The 20,077-nt window shown below is 36.8% G+C and overlaps 1 pseudogene; it reads right to left on the bottom strand.

Moving 5' to 3' along the window:
- Positions 1-20,077, bottom strand: part of LOC149558015 (uncharacterized) — a 104,700-nt pseudogene that overhangs the window by 68,420 nt on the left and 16,203 nt on the right.

Here is a 20,077-nt window from a genome sequence, read left to right as displayed (position 1 = left end):
GAAGGGTCACTTGGCACATTGTTACAAATTTGCTCATTTTGAGTTGACCTAAAAATTCCATCTTGAAATCTTCCACCTCTTGCACCTTACATTTTCTCATCTTTTTTAAAATTATACTCAGTCTTTAGGGTACTAATAATCTTATGTTATGTTTTGAAACTTAACTTATTTAATCTTATCTTGTATTGAAGCTCTATAAAAGTATTCAAATAACTTTCAAGCCTTTTAACTCCATCATCTCTAAAACCATGGATCTAATATCTAATAAATAAATTTCCTTAGTATAGTTTGTCATACTAAGATATTTCTTTGAGAGACAAGGATGATGAAACTACTAGATTTAGAAATTTAGTTACAATGAGCCTGTAACATGCAATTTTACATGTTAGGCATACAACTCTAACTTCAAATTCAAATCTCTTATCCTTGAAATTCTGAGATCTAGTCTTGTTACTAATTTCATAATACTTTCTTGATTAAGGATAACTACCTAAATTTATATAATTATGTGACCAACACATCATAATAATAAATATTAAATTTCCAAATGCTAAGAAAATGTATAGCAAATATAGGCCAGGAACCAAATAATATGGATCTATTTCCATGAGATGTGAAATTATTGGAAAGCCAAGATTCAAGTCCACATAAGGTCTAGAACATCAAGAAATGTTCCATTATATATGCTTCATCGATCAAAAACTTCCTTCATGAGATTGGGAAACACATAATGGGCATGAACCATGAAGAGTAGTTGTGATATGATAAGAATTACCAATAAATTGAGTACAAAGAGTAGAGAAAGGTACAAAGCTATTGAAAGGTTCAACATACTATCCAGAACATGACCCCATCTACCTAATAGTAGGAATGAAGTCCTTTGAATTCTTAAGCATGTTATACAAATAGAAAGATAACAACCAAGTCTAGAAAACCATAGTAGTGTTGTCAACACTAACAAAGCATAAAATCATTTAGATCTATTGATATCCTCCCAATGTTTGGTGAGGCCTTTAAGCTATCTTTTCTATCTTTCTTCATCCTCTTCTTCCTAAATATCCTTGTTCTCTTCTTCCTTCCTACTTATTTTCAAGTACTTATTTAGTTTTCTCAGATTATTAGACCATCTTGTACCATACTGATAGGGAGAGAAGGGATGAATTAATCACTGATTCATGCTTCCAGTCTACCTCTGAGACTTAGGGTGTCCTCCAAGATCACCACATGGATTTATAGGATCTTTTTCAAGCAAAGATCCCCCAATCCTAAACCCTTCCCCAATATCTTGATAAGTTTTCACTTCTTGCTACCTACACTCCTTTATCATGTCAAAATAGGTTGCTGAAACCTTCTTCCTTACCGATTTCTCCAAATTGCTCCAAAATAGAGCTACAAGGAATCAAAGGACAACCTGTTGTCCTATCTTGTTTGTTGACCAAATGGATTGGTGGAGCACTTTCCTTTCACCCATGGAACCTCCTTTCACTCCTCTTCCAACCTCCTTCAGCAACCTGCAACAAAATCCACAATCTTGCAATGTAAAATGCTTATTTATGCAACTCTTCCCTAACTGGGCTTGCTTTGGCTCGCCTAGGCCAAGAGATTAAAAATGCTTGCTAGCATTTTGAAGGGCCCTAATTTTTCCTTCATATAGTATATTGAGTGTACTCACTATCCCCAAAAGGTCGCACAAGTCCTATGGTGGGATAGTGAGTTATCTCATTTTCTTTACAAAGTGCTGTAAACTGGACAACAAACTACCTAAAAACAAAAGATTTTTACAACTACCAAACGTAAAGCTTTCAAGCCAAACTTCCTAAATAAAAATTGTTCTAAATCATGCCATCTAACATTATATCAGGTACAACATGCAAAAACAATGAACGAAAACCTCAAAACTGAAAAAACCCAGTCTTTTTGCTCTCAAAATGCATGCTATAGCACTCGTATTTTTTCAAAATGACAACTTCTTCCTCACTTTAGGGTTTGGGAAGTCATTTATACTTCCTCCTAGGTCTTTTCCTCCACTCCTAATGTTTTGCATTGACCTCTTTATGTTTTAAAGAAAGAAACTCCAATTTCTAGCAAAGGACAACATTTTTTCAAAAATTGCAAAATTGCAATACAACAACTTTTGCAATTTTTATTGCTTGTGCCTTTTTACACTTCCAACTTGTCAAATAGGTCACCCCTTAGAAATTTCATGCTAGAGACCCTTTCCTAAGTTAGTTACTCATCACTTAAGCTACCCATTACCCCATGGTAAGGTATACCTTGCCTTTTAGGCCATTTTGCACTCTACCTAGGACATTTTGACTTCCTACACCTCAACTACCACACTTAGGTCCAATGACCTTTATTATTATTTACAAGAGCTCTCTTGGATCACAACACAACAAAAAGAAAAGGTGAGGGTCCTATGTTTCAAGGTGGGCCTGCACCACATACATATAGAAGTGACAAAAGAATAAAATTATTCCATTGAGATAGTATTAGGAATGACTTATTTTGATGCAAGAGTTCTATTGTGTAGGGTCTCAATATAACCCATGACAGTTCCTTCAATAGTAGCACTCTGCATTTGGCTTTCTTGAATAGGGTTTTCGTTCCTAGTTCCTACATAATAGGGAATTACACTCTAAATTCCTCATTTCTTGCACATTCCTTTGATTTACTAAAGTATGAGTAGACTTTTCATCCTTTTCATCGTCAATTTATTCCTCTTTCTCATAATATTTTTCCTTAGAACTAATGGTTTCTTTAGGATCCACAAAGGTATACTCTTTCTTTGCTTTACAAGCCGCTTCCTCTTCTTTAACTTTCTTTGTAGTGTCTTTCTTACTTCTAAACCTCAACAACCTCCTTTCTCCTAAGATAGACTAGTTTTTCTTATTTTTTTACATGTATCATTTTTCTATCCTCCTCTTATTGGGTTTCCTTGTCAAAATCTCCCTGCTCAATACCAATATATTTTCTTCTTTTGGGGTTTGAATTTTCTAGTTTTGTCAAGGTTACTTTTAGTAGTCGAAGCTTTTCTTTTCACATTTTTTTATCAAGAGAAAATTCTTTAAGGGAAACATGAGGTGAGATTATATCTTTAGAATATGAGACATAGGGCTTAGCTTCTTTTTTCTCTTTGGAACTACTTTCGAGGTTTTTCCTTGAGAACTTCACTACTCTTCAATTTTGTCACAAATTTTAGGAGGGATTCCTAGCTATGGGTAGTTCAAACATCTATTAGTGGTTTGTGAAGTTGATCATGAGACCAAAAAAATAGAAGAATCCTTGAATTTGAGTCATCTCTTAAGACTTTTTTGGGTCATGGGAGTTCCAAAAGTCAAGGGATTGTGAGTTGCTTTGTAAATGGCCTTAAACTAGGCCTAGTTGGCAGACTGAAATAGCCAGTTTTGAGTGATATTTTACAAAACAAGTGTAGTTGGTTTTGGAGTATATTTTAGAGTGAGGAAAAGGGTATTTTAATCACCCAATATTTTAGGAAGTTCTGTGGGAAAGTTTGGAGAAAACAACAAATTAGTGACTGCCAAGGGCTAGTTGGAACAAGCCTAGAAGAGGCAAAATCGAGAAAGTGTAAGAGATGAGTTGATGAGAGTGTGCAAGGAGTTGGAACATGTTAGATGGGATGTATTGAGATGATCAAAGGTGTTGGGGTCATGGTATGAAGCCAAGGACGAGTTTTGGTATGTTGGAGGCACCAGGGTACACTAGGTGCATGGTGAACAATGTGAGTGTTTAGAAGACAAACTGAAGATTTGGTTTATAACCTCTTAGACATGGTTGTAGGAAGATGTTACCAAGTCAAAGAACTCCTCTTGAACCCTAGTAGAGTCTAATTACTTGGGCAGATTCCAAGAATACAAGAGAATCCCATAGTTGAGTTGTGGTTCCTAGGGGAATATAGGAGGGCTTTGCATCAAACACACACACTTGTTGTATAGTCACGGATATTTTGATCATTCATGAACTTGAACAACACCATGTTAGAAATAGTGTTGTGAAAAAGGAGTACAAAATAGAGGGAAATGGCCATCAAATATGCATGATTTAAATAGCTACATTAAATAGCTACATTATCCTTAGAGAGAACTATATCTGTCACTGCCCCATTATCATCAGATCGAGACCTATTTTCCTTCTTACTTTTTGATTATTGTGATCCTCTGAAATTCTAGGCATAAGATGATTAACATACAATGGTACTTGAACAAAGAAAACTAATAAATATTGAGGATGTGAATTGATAATACCATTTCATAGATGATTTTGGCATCTCACCCTTTATCACTTGTGCATCAACTTTATTAGCCCTCTTCTTTGGTGACTTGTAAATGAAGAATTAGCACAGTAAAAAATCTAAGATAAGAATTAGCCCTCTCTCTCTCTCTCTCTCTCTCTCTCTCTCTCTCTCTCTCTCCCTATTCAATCTAATGAACCAACTGGATCTGCTCAACATTTTAATGTCTCAAGTATTGCCTCATGGTCTGACTTGCAAACTTTCCAAAGAATCTTATTATGTGGTTTTCTACCATATTTTATCAAGTGGAAATTTGATGCAACAACAAGGTTTGAATAATGAAGAATCTTCCTCTCTATTTTCCAATCCTCGAATAACCACAAGTTAGGGTTCTTCATAGAATATTGTCTAAGCCATGTGCCTGTTACAACCACTGCACTGACATGATACTCTAAACCTTCACCATCTATAATCGAGTGATCCAATTTTTTTTTGGCTTCAACACAATGACACAAATAATAATCTATCCCTTCTTCATTGTCTTCAGGTGCAATAACATCAAAAACATGGCCTGTAGTGACAAATGTACAAAATGCGGTCATTAATTCAGAAAATACTTGGGTAAAAGTTATAAAGTTACATATTGAAATTACAAAGATATATAAATATATATTACCAAGTTGCACTAGATCTAACAAGCAGTCAAAGTTAATAGACGAATCCATCTCTACCATTTCTAGTGCTTGTGGGGGACGATAGGTGTCAATTGGGTCCAAAACTCGTATATCCCATTTGTCCACCCATTTAGTTGACTCACAGTCATCCCAATTTTCTTCTGCACATGATGGACAATAGCATGCCATTTTTTGTGTGTGGATACTCCTTGAACCTGCATTAGAGCTTCTAAAAGAGTGTAACTCACTAGATCCCATTAGTGTGCAACAATCCTGATATGGTGCAATGTTAGTATTATCTATCAACCAAAAAAATCTATGAACCATAGACTCACCTTCCTTACCTGGACCCATTGTAGTGTTACACCATTGGATGATGAATTTTGCATTTGTCAATATTGCTCCATCTTTGTACTTTAGTTCTTCACGAGCCAACACTCTTTTAATGCATGCACCTGCACCATCGTGCTCTCCCTTACCATGACCAGCCTCTGTGAAATTCCACATATATTGAATTCTACACAACCTGTGCATCCTGCTCAACCAATAGAACATACGTGCATTCTTGAACTGAGATGCACAATTGTCTGACCAAATAATGTGCTGATGATATGTTATGCCCCTGTTAGCCAAATCTCCATAAAATAGTTGAAAACAACCATGTACAAACTCCATAGAATGTGATCGATCATCGCTGATGTAAAAATGGTACTCCCTCAAAATCTTCTTGTCATCCTCTGTACTTGTAGGTGAATGCATGAATGTTATGTGAACAAATATGGAAACTTGTTGAGAAGTATAATACTTTGCTTGCACCTCATTTTGTGGTTGTAGTGTGTAGTTCTCTACAAAATCTACAACTAAAACAATGGTATCCAATGGAAACATATCCTTGCACAACTTGAATTGCAAATCTAGCCATCAAGCTCTATGGGTATGCCTTGCATACTCATAAATAATCTTTTCATGAAAAATCTTCATGAACTCATACACTAGAATCTTTTCAATGACTAAATCACATCTTTTACCTTGTTTCCCATCTTTTAGAGCATATGTCATTGTCTTAAATTTTCCGTAATCTACTATTTCATTTCCAATTGCATGTGTACTATCTATATGTTGACAACTTGATAAAAGTTGCAAAGAACCACAAAATAAGCACGTACTATGCAAGCATGATGTCTTATAAAATTGTTGGCCGTCCTCTATTTCACATAAAATGTTGGATATGAATTCTCTTGAAGATTTTGGTGGCTCATTTATGTCACAATCCTGCAAAACAAATTGAGAATGCAAAACTACACATATATTCCTATGAACATCAAAATGGTTAGAAAATTCAATATGTATCCTACAACAACAAGTTGTGTGTGTGTGATTTATCTTCACATAAAAAGGTTTACCCATCCCAAAAGGATACATAGCAATAAATTTTGTAAAAAATTGTGTCTGAGTTGAGTCCAAAAAATGTTTCGCATGTGGTTCTCGATTTTGGCTACCAATCCTCCTTCTTACAACATCTCTTTGATTAGGGAAAACACGTGTTATTTTTCAAAAAATCTTCGATCAATGATTTCAAGGCTTCACTAATTTCTTTATCCTTTCGTAGTAGTCTACCACTAAATATCCATAACTCAATTTTTGTTGGATCTTCCAATCTCTCATGCCTTAGCATGGCTCTCCTTAGAGAGCCTCTACCAAGTTTTAATGTTTTGCTTGTCTTTCTCATGAGTTGAGCTTTCTTCATTTGGCTACTTATGTTGTCAATGTAAGTACTTGTCTTGTGATATTACTATCTTTGGTGCATGATTAGAACCCACTTTTTCATAAGCACTCATTAGATTCTTTACAATATTTTTTTCATTTGAATCATCCATCGTTCTTAGCCCAAGAATCTTCATGATAGGCCTAAATTTCAAATTCCTCATCATTTCAACAAATAATTAGCATTGACCTGTAATATTTAATGCTTAAAAAAAAATCTCTACATGCGATTAACTTTTCTTTGACAAGTACTCTTGCTAATCTTGTCAAGCATTGATTTCAAAATGTTAGTATCAATATCAATCAAATATATTGGTCTTCTAAAATGAATTCTAGAAGGTGTTATAATATTTTTCATTCTCTCAATATTTTGAACATCAACATAAGGTCGAGTGTATTGCGTACCTTGAACCGAAGATAATGTGCCTTGACAATAAGATGCAAAAGATGAAATATCACTTACTTGATGCGCTGATGTTGTGCCTTCAACATGACATGATGGAGTGTGTATATCATTGGATCTATAAATTGGTGTCTCTTCAACATGAGAGGATGATATGAATTCAACATTGGAAGATGGTGTAGTGGACGATATGACTCCAACATTGGAAGATGGTGTAGCTTCACAATTCAATTGTCTTCTTGAGCGTAACAGTTTCATTCGTTCTCTTTGTCTTTCCAATTCTTCCTCTTTGTTTCTTTGTACCAGTGGTTCTTGATTCTCTTCGAAAGTCAATTCTTGATTATTGCTTTGCAATTTTCTTTTCTTACGTAGTAATTTCATTTTATCTCTTTTAATTGCCAAATCTCTCTCCCTATCTTCATTTGTTTGAGTTTTTGGTTTCTTCCTTGGCATGATGATGATTTCTACATGTCAAATTATTCAAACATATGAATTACTTAAAATGTGTAAATTACAAATTATTCAAATACATATAAAAATTATAATTATTTGAATGAATACACAACATATATCAAACGACTTGTCAAATTTCAAACCATTTCAAAATAACATTTCATTCAAACATACAAATTTCAATGAATTCACTATATATTAAACAACATGTCAAATTATAATCAAATTTGTATCTATATATCAACAAACAATATTTAAAATAGATTGCACTAACCTTTTCTATACAAGGAATATTCAAAAAGTTTTCAAATCACGTATCCAATGATTGAATTTGGTGTTTTCTATGTTGAAACTCATGATTTGTATCGAAATAACATAGTGCATAATAGATCAAAAGCATAAAATGGATGAAATGGGCCCCAAAGTTGCTTTTTGACCTTTTTAGGTGATTTCACATAGTGTGTACGCACTATAGCGCGTACGCACTATAAAGCGTGCACGCACTATAGTGCATACGCACTATGTGAAAACACATCACTCCCCATCCTCCCTACTCTCTCCCATCCCCTACCCTCTCTCTCTTCCTACTCTCTCTCTCCCTCTCCCTCTCCTACTGTCGACTATCTCTCTCTCCCTCTCTACTCTCTCTCTCCATCTCCCACTACCTACTTTCTCTCCCCCATCCCCTACTCTCTCACACTCTCTCCCATCCCCTACTCTGTCTCTCTTACACACACACTCCCATCCCTCCCTCTCTCTCCCTCTCCCACTGCCTACTTTCTCTCCCCCATCCCCTACTCTCTCACACTCTCTCCCATCCCCTACTCTCTCACACTCTCTCTCCCATCCCCCCTCTCTCTTTCCCTCTCCCACCACCTACTTTCTCTCCCCCATTGTCGTACTCTCTCTCTGCCACCTCCTACTCTCACACTCTCACATTCTCTCCTACCGCCTACTATCTCTCTCTCTCTCACTCTCTCTCTCTCTACTCTCTCTCTCTCCCATTCCTTACTCTCACTCTCTCTCTCCCATCCCCTACTCTCTCTCACACTCTCCCATCCCCTAATCTCACTCTCTCTCCCATCCCTGTACGATCTCTCTCTGCCACCACCTACTCACTCTCACACTCTCTCCTATCCCCTACTTTGTCTCTCTTACACACACACACACACACTCCCATCCCCCCTCTCTCTCTCCCTCTCCCAATCTCTCTCCCACTGCCTACTTTCTCTCCCCCATCCCTTACTCTCTCTCTCCTCTCCCATCCCCTACTCTCTCCCATCGCCTACTGTGTCTCTCTTACACACATTCCCATTCCCCCTCTCTCTCTCCCTCTCCCACTCCCTCTCCCACTGCCTACTTTCTCTCCCCCACTGCCGTACTCTCTCTTTGCCACCCCCTACTCTCTCTCACATTCTCACACTCTCTCCCACCTCCTACTCTCTCTCTTTCATAGACACACACACTCTTATCCCCCCACTCTCTTCTCTCCCATCCCCTACTCTCTACATCTATCACACACAATCCCATTCCCTGTATCTCTCTCCCTCTCCCTCTCCCACTCCCTCTCCTACTGCCTACTATCTCTCTCTCTCTCTCAAGTTCTCTCTCCCTCTCTACTCTCTCCCTCTCTCCCATCCTATATGAGCTCTCTCTGCCACCACCTACTCACTCTCACACTCTCTTCCATCCCCTACTTTGTCTCTCTTACACACACACTCCCATTCTTCCCCTCTCCCTCTCCCACTCCCTCTCCCACCTCCTACTTTCTCTCCCCCATCCCCTACTCTCTCTCTCCTCTCCCATCCCCTAATCTCTCACACTCTCTCCCATCCCCTACTCTATCTCTCTTACACACACACTCCCATCCCTCCCCTCTCTCTTCCTCTCCCACCTCTCCCACTGCCTACTTTCTCTCCCCCATCCCCTGCTCTCTCTATCCTCTCCCATCCCCTACTCTCTCACACTCTCACACTCTCTCCCACCCCCTACTCTATCTCTCTTACACACACACTCCCATCCCCCCTCTCTCTTTCCCTCTCCCACCTACTTTCTCTCCCCCATCATCGTACTCTCTCTTTGCCACCTCCTACTCTCACACTCTCTCCCATCCCCTACTCTCTCTCGTTCATAAACACACACACTGTTATCCCCCCACTCTTCTTCTCTCCCATCACTTACTCTCTACATCTATCACACGCACTCCCATCCCCCTTATCTCTCTCTCTCCCTCTCCCACTCCCTCTCCTACTACCTACTATCTCTCTCTTCCTCTCTACTCTCTCTCTCTCTCTCCCATCCCTTACTCACTCTCTCTCCCCCATCCCCTACTCTCTCTCATGCTCTTCCATCTCATAATCTCACTCTCTCTCTCTCTCTCCCATCCCATACGAGCTCTCTTTGCCACCACCTACTCTCTGTCACACTCTCACTCTCTCCCATCCCATACTCTCTCTCTCTCTCTCTCTTTCACCCCCATCCCGTATGAGCTCTCTCTGCCATCTCCTACTCTCTCTCAAACTCTCACACTCTCCCATCCCCTACTTTATCTCTCTTATAAATAAATACACATTCCCATTCCCCCCTCTCGCTCTCTCTCTCGTAGTCCCTCTCCCACTGCCTACTCTCTCCCATCCCCTACTCTATCTCTCTTACACACTTCCATTCCACCTCTCTCTCCCTTCCACTCCCTCTCCCACCGCCTACTATCTCTCTCTCTCTCTCTCTCTCTCTCTCTCTCTCTCTCTCTCTCCTCTCTCTCCCATCCCTCTGCCATTGCCTACTCTCTCTATCTCTCTCTCCCTTCTCTCATTCCCTACTCTCTCTCTTTCACACACACACACACACACCTATTCCCCCTCTCTCCTCTCCCATCCCCTAATTTTTCTCTCACTTTTTCTCCCTCTCCCACTCCCTCTCCCACCACCTACTCACTCTCACTTTCACTCTCACTCTCTCTCTCCCCCTCTCTACTCTCTCTCTCTCTCTACTCTCTCTCTCTCTGCTACCCCCTACTCTCTCTTACATTTTCACACTCTCTCCTATCCCCTACTCTCTCTCTCTTTCTCTCTTACACACATTTCTATCCCCTCTCTCTCTCCCTCTCCCACTCCCTCTCCCATCGCCTACTCTCTCTTCCATCCCCTACTCTCTCTCTCGAGCTACTCTATCTTCCCCCTCTCCCATTCCATACTCTCTCTCTTTCACACACATGCACTCCCATTCTCCTCTCTCTTGCTCTTCCTCTCCCACTCTGTCTACCACTGCCTACTCTCTCTCTCCTCCATCCCCTACTCTCAATATTTCTCCCAACCTATACTCTCTCTCACACTTCCTCTCTCTCCTATCTCCTACTGTCAATCTCTCTCCCCCATCCTGCACTCTCTCTTTGCCAGCCCTACTCTCTCTCACACCTACTCTCTCGCATCTTGTACTCTCTCTACCACCCCTACTCTCTCTCACATCCTATACTCTCTCTACCACCCCTACTCTCTCACACTTCCTCTCTCTCCCATCCCCTCTTGTCAATCTCTCTCCCCTATCCTACACTCTCTCTTTGCCACCCCTACTCTCTCTCGCATCCTATACTCTCTCTGCCACCCCTACTCTCTCTTGCATCCTGTACTCTCTCTGCCACCCCTTCTCTCTCTCTTGCATCGTGTACTCTCTCTAACACCCGTACTCTCTCACACTTCCTCTCTCTCCAATCCTATACTCTCTTTTCCACCTTTACTCTTTCTCACTTTCTCTCTCCCATCTTGTACTCTCTCCCCTCTCCCATCCCCTACTTTCTCTCTATCTTTCACACACACACACACATAGCTATTCCCCCCCCCGCCCCACCTAGTTCTATTTTGTAATTTAGGTGTTAATAGTGCGTGTGCCCTATAGTGCATACACACTATAGCGAGTACGCGCTACTTAACGCAAAGTTAGATAGCGCGTGCACCCTATAACGTGCACGCGCTATTGAAAGCTTTGCATTAAATCCAAGCCTAAGGATTGGTTTTGTCTTGGAGATCCAACCCACAGGTTTGGAGTTTATAAATAGGTCTGACACATGTTTTCCAGCAAACATACCAAAAATGATTGCTTTTTCTTGTGTGCTCCCCTTCAAGATTCCTCGTGGTTGGGTATCGATAAGATCAGGTTACATAGCATTATAGGTCTCTGTGTTAGCTATCTAACCATATGATTTATTTTTAATTTGAACTATTTCAAACCTTTCATCTATAATTTCTTTTGAATGTATGTTCTTTTTTTGTCAAAAACCACCATGTACTAATTGAGCTATAGATTTTAGCTCGTTCATCGAATTTTGCAACAACTTAGTTTTTTAGAAACTAGACTCCATTCTACACACTTTGAAAAAAAAAAGTTTTGATTTTAGATTAGTTTTCAATTATTTCTAGGGGGAGCACGCTGATATTTCATGTTTTTGGGATGTGTCTAGTTAAAAAATTCATTAAAAAAAAATACACATTATAAAATTACCCGAAAAATCTGGGATAAACTACATGGTGTTAAGTAACTTTTGACTAGAGCAATTAAAGAATTTAAAAAAAAAAGTTAAAATTTTAGGTGGGCCACACTTTGTACTGTGTTATGTTTTTTTGGAATAAACAATACCACTTTTTGTGGACCCCTTTTTTGAGGGCCTAAAACTAAACCATTTTGAAAAAAATTTAGTAGTTTAGAAACTAGATTCAAAGGACTACGACTTTTGTTTTTGTCATATCTTAAAATTTTGAGCATAACTATCTTCAAATTCTTGTTGAAGTTCAAAATTTGTAGATTTCAGGAAAAAGCTGTCCACTTATACCCCCCTTTTGGCACCACAACTTGGTGCACTTACCCTGTATTAAAGATAAATCACTTGAGCTAGAAAATGTATCCATCTTTATGAATCTAAAATATGACATAGCAAAAAGTGGAATAGTTCTGATGGAGAAATATTATGAATGAGCCAACTTTAGCATCAAATGCCTGAATAACAATCAAAGTATACCTCAAATTCATAATATTTGCAACAATATAGAGACCTTCCTCTTCGTTCACTATCTACCTTAGCCATTTGATTAGATGTATTTTGAGAATTAATGGAATGGTTCCAAGACAATAATGACCAAGAACCAACAAAGAAAAATCTAGCTAGGAAACAAACCACTAATAAAAATAATTTTGAAACTTGAAATAAAAAAGAAATCATTTTATCTTTGCCCCTAGATAAAGAAATAACTCTAATAGTAACAAAGATCAACATGCACTTTAGCTTAGAAAATTAAAATCCATAGAAATCAAATATTTAACAAGTTATAAAACCATAATAAGTTCAAGGCCATTCATCCACTGAATGATTATTTGACTGCTCAATACATTGAATTAATAATCCTAATTAGTCATCAGAAAACACACCAAATGCCGAGTGTAAATGTACTTGGCTGTGCTTCCGTTATCATTGACCAAAAGGAGACCAAGTATTTGCATTACAATTGAAATAGCAATTAAAATCTTATAATTAAGAAAGCTCAAAATTTCAAAGGAAACCCTCATATTATTCCTAGAATGGGCATAAATTATGGCTAAATCTAACCTGCACAGCATGTTGGTGAAGTTGAACTATGTACAAAGGAAGTGTAACAATATTTTCCCCTTTTGCAACTGTTTGAAATAAAAGTTGAAGTGAATCATCTTCAATCAGACTTTGTGCTGCTCTGGGGCCACTAGCCAATGCCTTCATTATATGCACTATATTTCCTTCTACCTAAAAATGTTTAACCAATAACCACTATCATGCAGACCCACTTACAATTTTACATTAAAAAAGCATCTACATATAGTGGATGCATGCATTTTCATAAGCAAAGGACCTCCCATATACAATGTGGTGTCTATACATTTGTCCAAAAATAAATATAAATCTATTAAAAGATAATATAAAATTGTCCAAAAGTGCAAATTATTACCCAAAGAAGATCAGAACATGATAAAATTGGAAGTTGCGAGATAAAATGTCTAAATTACTTTTAAAGTTTAAACTTCAAAAACATGAGCTTAGTAGTTGAAGACATATAGCATAATCATTGAGTAGAAAATAAACCTTCACAACTAGAACTCCTCATCCAACAAACACCCAAACTAAAGTTCTAATATTATGTTTTGCATTACGCTCTCCAAGAACATCAGAGCTAGATCAATTTTTCTTAGCAGTATGATTGTCAATCCCATGTGATGGACTCAACTGTCCAAGATGAGTCTCTTGCTTCTTAGCTAATGATGAATGTCTAAATGCACCCTAGGAAACATCCAACTCAAGATGCTCTACATAATTAATGCTTCCATAGGCTCTACAAACACTTAAGAGTTAGAAAATTTTCATTCAGCATCATTGTCATTCCTACATGATGAACTAAACGATACAAAATGAGTCTCTTGAACTTCAATTAATGACATCACCAAAAGTAAACCCAAATGTAATCTCACCCTATTTGCATTACTTCCAAAGCAATATCTAGACAAATAATTGCTCCATACATATTTATAAGTTTACATTAAAAAATTCACTATGCAAAAAAAATTGTAGAGTTGCATCATAAGATAACCCAAAAAATGGGTCCCCAAAATAGAAAAAACATTTCATTTGTCATCCTCATTTGGTTCCAATTTTGTTAAATAAGTTTAGGCAGGTTTATGTCAAATTTTCACACAGTATCCTGTACAGTCTAAAATTTAAGGTTTTTTGGGCTCGTGTGGGTATGTTATCTAATATGTATCCATATTGTATCCATACGGATAGGATACGTGTGTCCAAGGAGGGGCAGATGTCTATCTAGCTACTGTATGTTTAGGAGAGAAAAGAATGTGTAATTTGTAACTACAACCACCCCCAATTTGGCAGAAGAAATAGATTTCAATATGTGGGCCCCTAATCCTTATTTTTCTTTCAATTTCTTTTAGTAAGTGTCTATGATTTCATATACTAGAACTACGATTCCTTCCTGTTAAATCAATTAAAGTCATGTACAATGTTCCTTTCCCGATTGGAGGTTGAGGCATTGTGTAAAAGAAGCTCTTTTGCTGGGCTCTTAAGTTTGTCTATGTTAGGTTTCAAAATTGCACACTCCATTTAAATGTGACAGAAGACATTTTCGCTAATCTTGGAGTCAGTCAAGATCCTTTAACTGCTCTCTACAACCATCTTTCAAATTAATGGGACAGACCAAAACAACATCTGTGGTATAAGCCTCCTCAAACTCTTCATTAAGTATATTGTCCTAACGAATAGTGAAGGTTGGTGGTTGTGTTTGTATTTGTGTTTCTTTTTTTCCAATGTTGGATCAACTGTCCCCAATAGATGACTGTCACTAGTTTTTGGCCTATTTGACCCCACTTTTACAGAACAAGTGTGTGACATATGTGGCTTCCAACCCTCAAGCTTTCAACAGTGTTGTTGTTTAACCCCAATCAAAAGAAATTACAATCAATTCAGTCTCATATACCCTGTAACTATGAAAGCCCCAAATTGCTCTTAAAAACCCTCATCTAACTAGGGCTTGCTCATTATATGACTGTCCAATGAAGTTTCAACTAAATGAAAGATGTTTCAACATTAGATTAACATAATAAACTCATCCCAATCATAAAAACATAATTTTGTTCAGGCAGATTGCTCACTGTTGTAACCAAACCTCATAATTAGTGTTCCTTCAATCATAACAAGTATGGTGATCACCTTGCACAGTTTTTCTTTCATAATTAGTGTTCCTTCAATCAAAACCAATAGTTCTCAACAAAATATGAATGGACAACCATTGATTATTTTCAAATTCCAACAATTAGCAGTTGAAGAGTCTCATGGTCATGTAAGGTTTCAATAGAAGCTCTATTAATTTTTATTGACAGAAGTTGAATGGATATTTGTTCATTATTTTTAGATTCCAATGGTCAACTGTTAGAATAATTTTAAAAATTAGTTGTTGGTTAAATTTATTGCTATAATAGTTTATTCCTACTATTTTTTGAAATGCATGGAAAATGATGAAGGTTTGAGTGTGTCTGTGAGAGATAATGCATCAAATAAAATAATAATAATTTATGGATAGAATAATAAGGTATATGCATTTGTTAAAATGTTTATCCTTGCAGATATGATACAATGAGTTTGATGTTAGAGGAAAAAGAATTTTGTGAAGGTTACAGTAAATTTTGCATCGAGAGACTTTGTTGGCTTTTGTGTAAGATTGGTGAATTATAGGGTGAATTATAGAGTTTCATTATTTGCAATCTTTGAATACATATAAGAAGATTATGTAGACTGTTACAAATATGAGATAGTAAATTTATTGTTTTGAAATGAAATAGAGTATCCCTCTGTGTTTTAGTCATTCTTCTTTGAGTAGTGGGCAGGGGTTGGTGGCCTGATTGTAGTTAGTAAGACTCTTATATTGCCAGTGAGGGTTGTTGTTAGTGAGGCTTATATTATATAACAATTTATTGTTTATTTGTTTGGTTTTTAAGCTTTATATGTATTTTTTTTGCAACAAAGTTGCTTTCTTTTAATGTTTTATTTGTTTGACACACAGACAACCTTTTCCTGTATCAGGATATTGTGATATGGCCCAAATGAGAGCTCATTGTCAGGCAAGTAGATAGTTGTGCTAATTCATATACAAATCCATATCTGATATGCTTGTTTGTGTATTTGGTGTGTTGGGGGGTGGGGAGGAAGTGGTTATATTTGAATTAATCAAATGGTCTACACTCGTCTATTTTTTGGCATATGTTGTATGTTAACTGTATTGTATCTGGGGTTTTATAAAAGATTGTTCTATCTATGTTCAATGCCCTTCTTATATCTATGCCCATGTGACATAGATAGCAGGCCATTGAATAAAATGGCCATATAGTATAAATATTCCTTTTTAGCCTGGTGCTCAACAATTGCAAAATTATTTGATTATGTTAAGGCCCTTAATGTAAAGGAGGATGTCTATCTCATGAAGATCAATATATTTAAACTTTGAAGACACTGCCATCCAGTCTTGCCAATGCCAAGTCACCAAGCACAATGTGATGGTCTCCCGTTGTGCATGATTTTCTAATGTGTTTCTAAGAATATATCTACTTATATTGCATTTACGTTCATTTCTATTTTATCTTGTCATCTTTGCAGTTCACGTGTTCATGACTTTTTACAGGATTTCTAAGTAATCAGTTGGTTTCTCTTTGTTGTTATTTTGTAGTGTGAGAATCATTTTGATATAAGATCTGTCACTTCTCTTTTTTCCCCGCTTAAGCAACCTGAATTATTATTTTGTTCTATCCTTTTGGTTTTGACTATGTTTGTTTCTGTGATTTTCAAGGGAGTGCAACACCCAACTGAACAAACTAAAGTGTCTATTATAGATGATTTCTTCATGAAGCTTGAAATTAGGTTTCAAACAATGTAAAATGTGTATGGATCTTAAATAGGTTCATCCACAAGTGAATGAATTATTGCTAGTATATAACTACAATAATGAAAAGTTAAAGAAATAATGAAAAACCACGGTAAAGAATGTTGTATTTTAATCTCAAATTGATTTTAAGAAGTTATGGATATTTATATTGTTGTATATGCCTAATAAATAAAAATACATTATATATAAGGCGAGAGCCTACAACACAATAGTAAATTGTGAGTATCTTATATGAGAATTGATCACAACACATAATAATAATGATCTTGACTTCAGTGGTGCAGAGCACCCAGACAAAGTCATGGAAAGGGGGGTCATTTGAATGGCTCTTGAAGAATGATCATAAATATTATAGGATCTAAAAGATCAAAACATGAATATATCAATGTAATTGGGCTTATGGTCCATTTTTTGAATTTGATGGAATGTCATGTAATAAGCCTAAATCTATAAAGGCATGAGTTGATGTAATAGGAGTTAGATAGTATAGGAGGCCTAGAAGTCTAAAGGATAAGCCTTAGAATATAATAATGGATTCAAAGTTATGTCAAGATCCTACATGGAAAAACTTTGAAGTCCTAAAGTCTACAAAGTTATTTAAATAAGTTTTAAAAATTTAAATATTTTAAAGGTAACGGTCAAATGTGTTTTAGAGGGAAATTACCAAATAAGGATTAGTTGCTTTGTTAGAGGATCCAACTACTTTGGATCAGTTAAGGGAGTTATTTTAAGTATATCTAAGCCTCAGAAGGCATAAGGGTACAATGGTGGAAGTGGGAGTTTTAGAGTGTACAGACTGTGTCCATATTGAGAGTAATTACAGTTACTTTCTTGCAAATTTGAAGTCTTTTGATGTTGTATTGATCTATTGATTTGGAGATAGATGTGTAATGATTTTTTCAAATTCCATTAAATCTAGTTTCAAGTGATTTTTAATACTGATTCAATCATTAAGATTGACTGTTTTGTAGACATCTCTAATTTTTGTTTTAGTACCAGTCATGGATTCATGAGATCCATCCCCTTTTGTACATATTGTTTCTTGGGGATGGATCCAAACTTGTAATATAATTTCCTAACAATGATTATGGAGGAATGAACCCCATTTTTAGGAGAATAAGAGAGGTTGGTCGTGTTGGAGGGTAGAGAAGTGACTGGACAGTCATAGGAGGAAGGAATGCCTATCTCAGTAAATTACAGTTCAGTGTGGGGCTCATTTTTCTGAAGTTAACCATTGGATCTTGCCAAATTTTGGATATGTCAGAGAAAGCCAAATTATGCCAAATATCAACAGTTCGATCGAGCAAATAACGTCTGGTTCAAAAGTTATGAATGACTGTTGTCGGGTCTATCTAAGGGGCAGTGAGATGGTAGTTTGTGATGAATTTTCCCATGAATGTGTTAAGGGAGTTTTTATGAAGGGACTAAATTTTGTACGGGGATCTTTAGAGAGTCCTAATTTGTGATAAGGAGTAGTGGGTCCATTGATATTGACCCTAGTGGATAGGTCTTTGGAAGAAGTTGAAGCAATAGTATTTTGAGGATAGTCACAATACATACGATCAAATATGCATTGTTGCATGAGAGGAAGATTTCTAAGAGTATAGTCATTAGTATGTGGAGTCTAAAGTGTTCAGAGTTGACCTTTGATAGGTCTATAGAGTGGAGTGGGTCCAAGAGTGATCAGTGATTGGAGAAGGGGGAAATTTTCTATCAAACAAAGAAGGAAAGAAGTTATTAAACTATGAAGGAATCATAACATTCCACTAGCCTCTGCATCATTCAGCCTTTTATTGATAATATATATATAATTAATAAGCAATAAGATAAAGCATACCTAGGTAACGAGAGATTGGCCTCCTCTTGGCATAGATTTGTCTACAGGCTTTCTTCCAGTAATAAGTTCCAATAGAACTACTCCAAATGCATAGACAACACTTTTTTTTGACAATTTCCCTATCATTGGTTACACAAAGATAATTTTGTCATTAATTGTACAACAAAAATGATCTAAGTAGAGCCAAATCAATGTCATGGGGGCATTTGTAGCATAGAAAATTAATATTAATTATATCTATTTTCCTAGGATGTGATTTTTTTGGGAAGCGGATATGCCATAAACATAATTTGAAAGCTCAACCTAGTATTTGAGGCATACCATCTACAAGGTATTCTGGAGCTACATATCCCAAGGTTCCCAAAACTTGAAAAAAGTTTCTATCCACAACTCCTTGAACTATTACAGCAAGACCAAAATCTGATAGCATCTATAATTCCAAAGAAGATACCAATCCACTCATTACTTTTGGTGAAGTCAATTCCAAGAATCAAGTTTGACGACTCGAGCCCAAATTCTCTTAGGGCAGCTATCACCTATTAGTCATATTCAACAATAACAAGTTTAGTAGGACTCAAAAGTCAAAATTGCTAGACTACAATGACTTTGCCAAATCTACCTTGAAAATGTAAATATATAAAGGGAACACAATGATCAAATATCAAACATTGTAGGTAGCCACACATAAATCCCATATCACACTTGCATTCTATGTTAAACTCACTTCACCCCTCCCCATAGCGAAAACATTAAAAATTGAACTTTTTGCTAGCTTCAGAAAACTACTCTAACTTAAGGAGATTTATGGAAGGTTGCTATTCTTTGGTATAAGTACAAACAATGAAGTAAAATAGGAAGCATTGCTAGCCAAATTTGGCATAATCTCAAAACTAGAGAATTCCAATAGTTGAAGATGACTAAGGTGTTGATAATGCAATTAATAAAAGGAACAGTCTGAATTGAATGCTTAGTAAATATGTAGAATAAGCGTCTGGGTTAGAGAGAAATTTGATTCTATTAGCTTTTCACATTACAAGTGACCTTTGATCATGTAGCACATTATCTTGCTAATGAAGGAATCATTCAAGAACCTATAATGGCCTTCTATAGTCAATTCAAAGGTCTCGCTGCTTGCATGGATCTTTAAAGGCACACCATCTATAGTTAGTTAAAAGTTCTTGTATTGATAATGCAACATCCGAAGCTACTTATATTCAACAACCTGCCACCAATTTC

The sequence above is a fragment of the Cupressus sempervirens genome, chromosome 5, assembly GCF_028749045.1.
Source record: "Cupressus sempervirens isolate cs-2001-9-10 chromosome 5, ASM2874904v1, whole genome shotgun sequence".
In the NCBI taxonomy this organism is placed as follows: Eukaryota; Viridiplantae; Streptophyta; class Pinopsida; order Cupressales; family Cupressaceae; genus Cupressus; species Cupressus sempervirens.
This window is presented reverse-complemented; position numbering and strand designations above follow the sequence as displayed.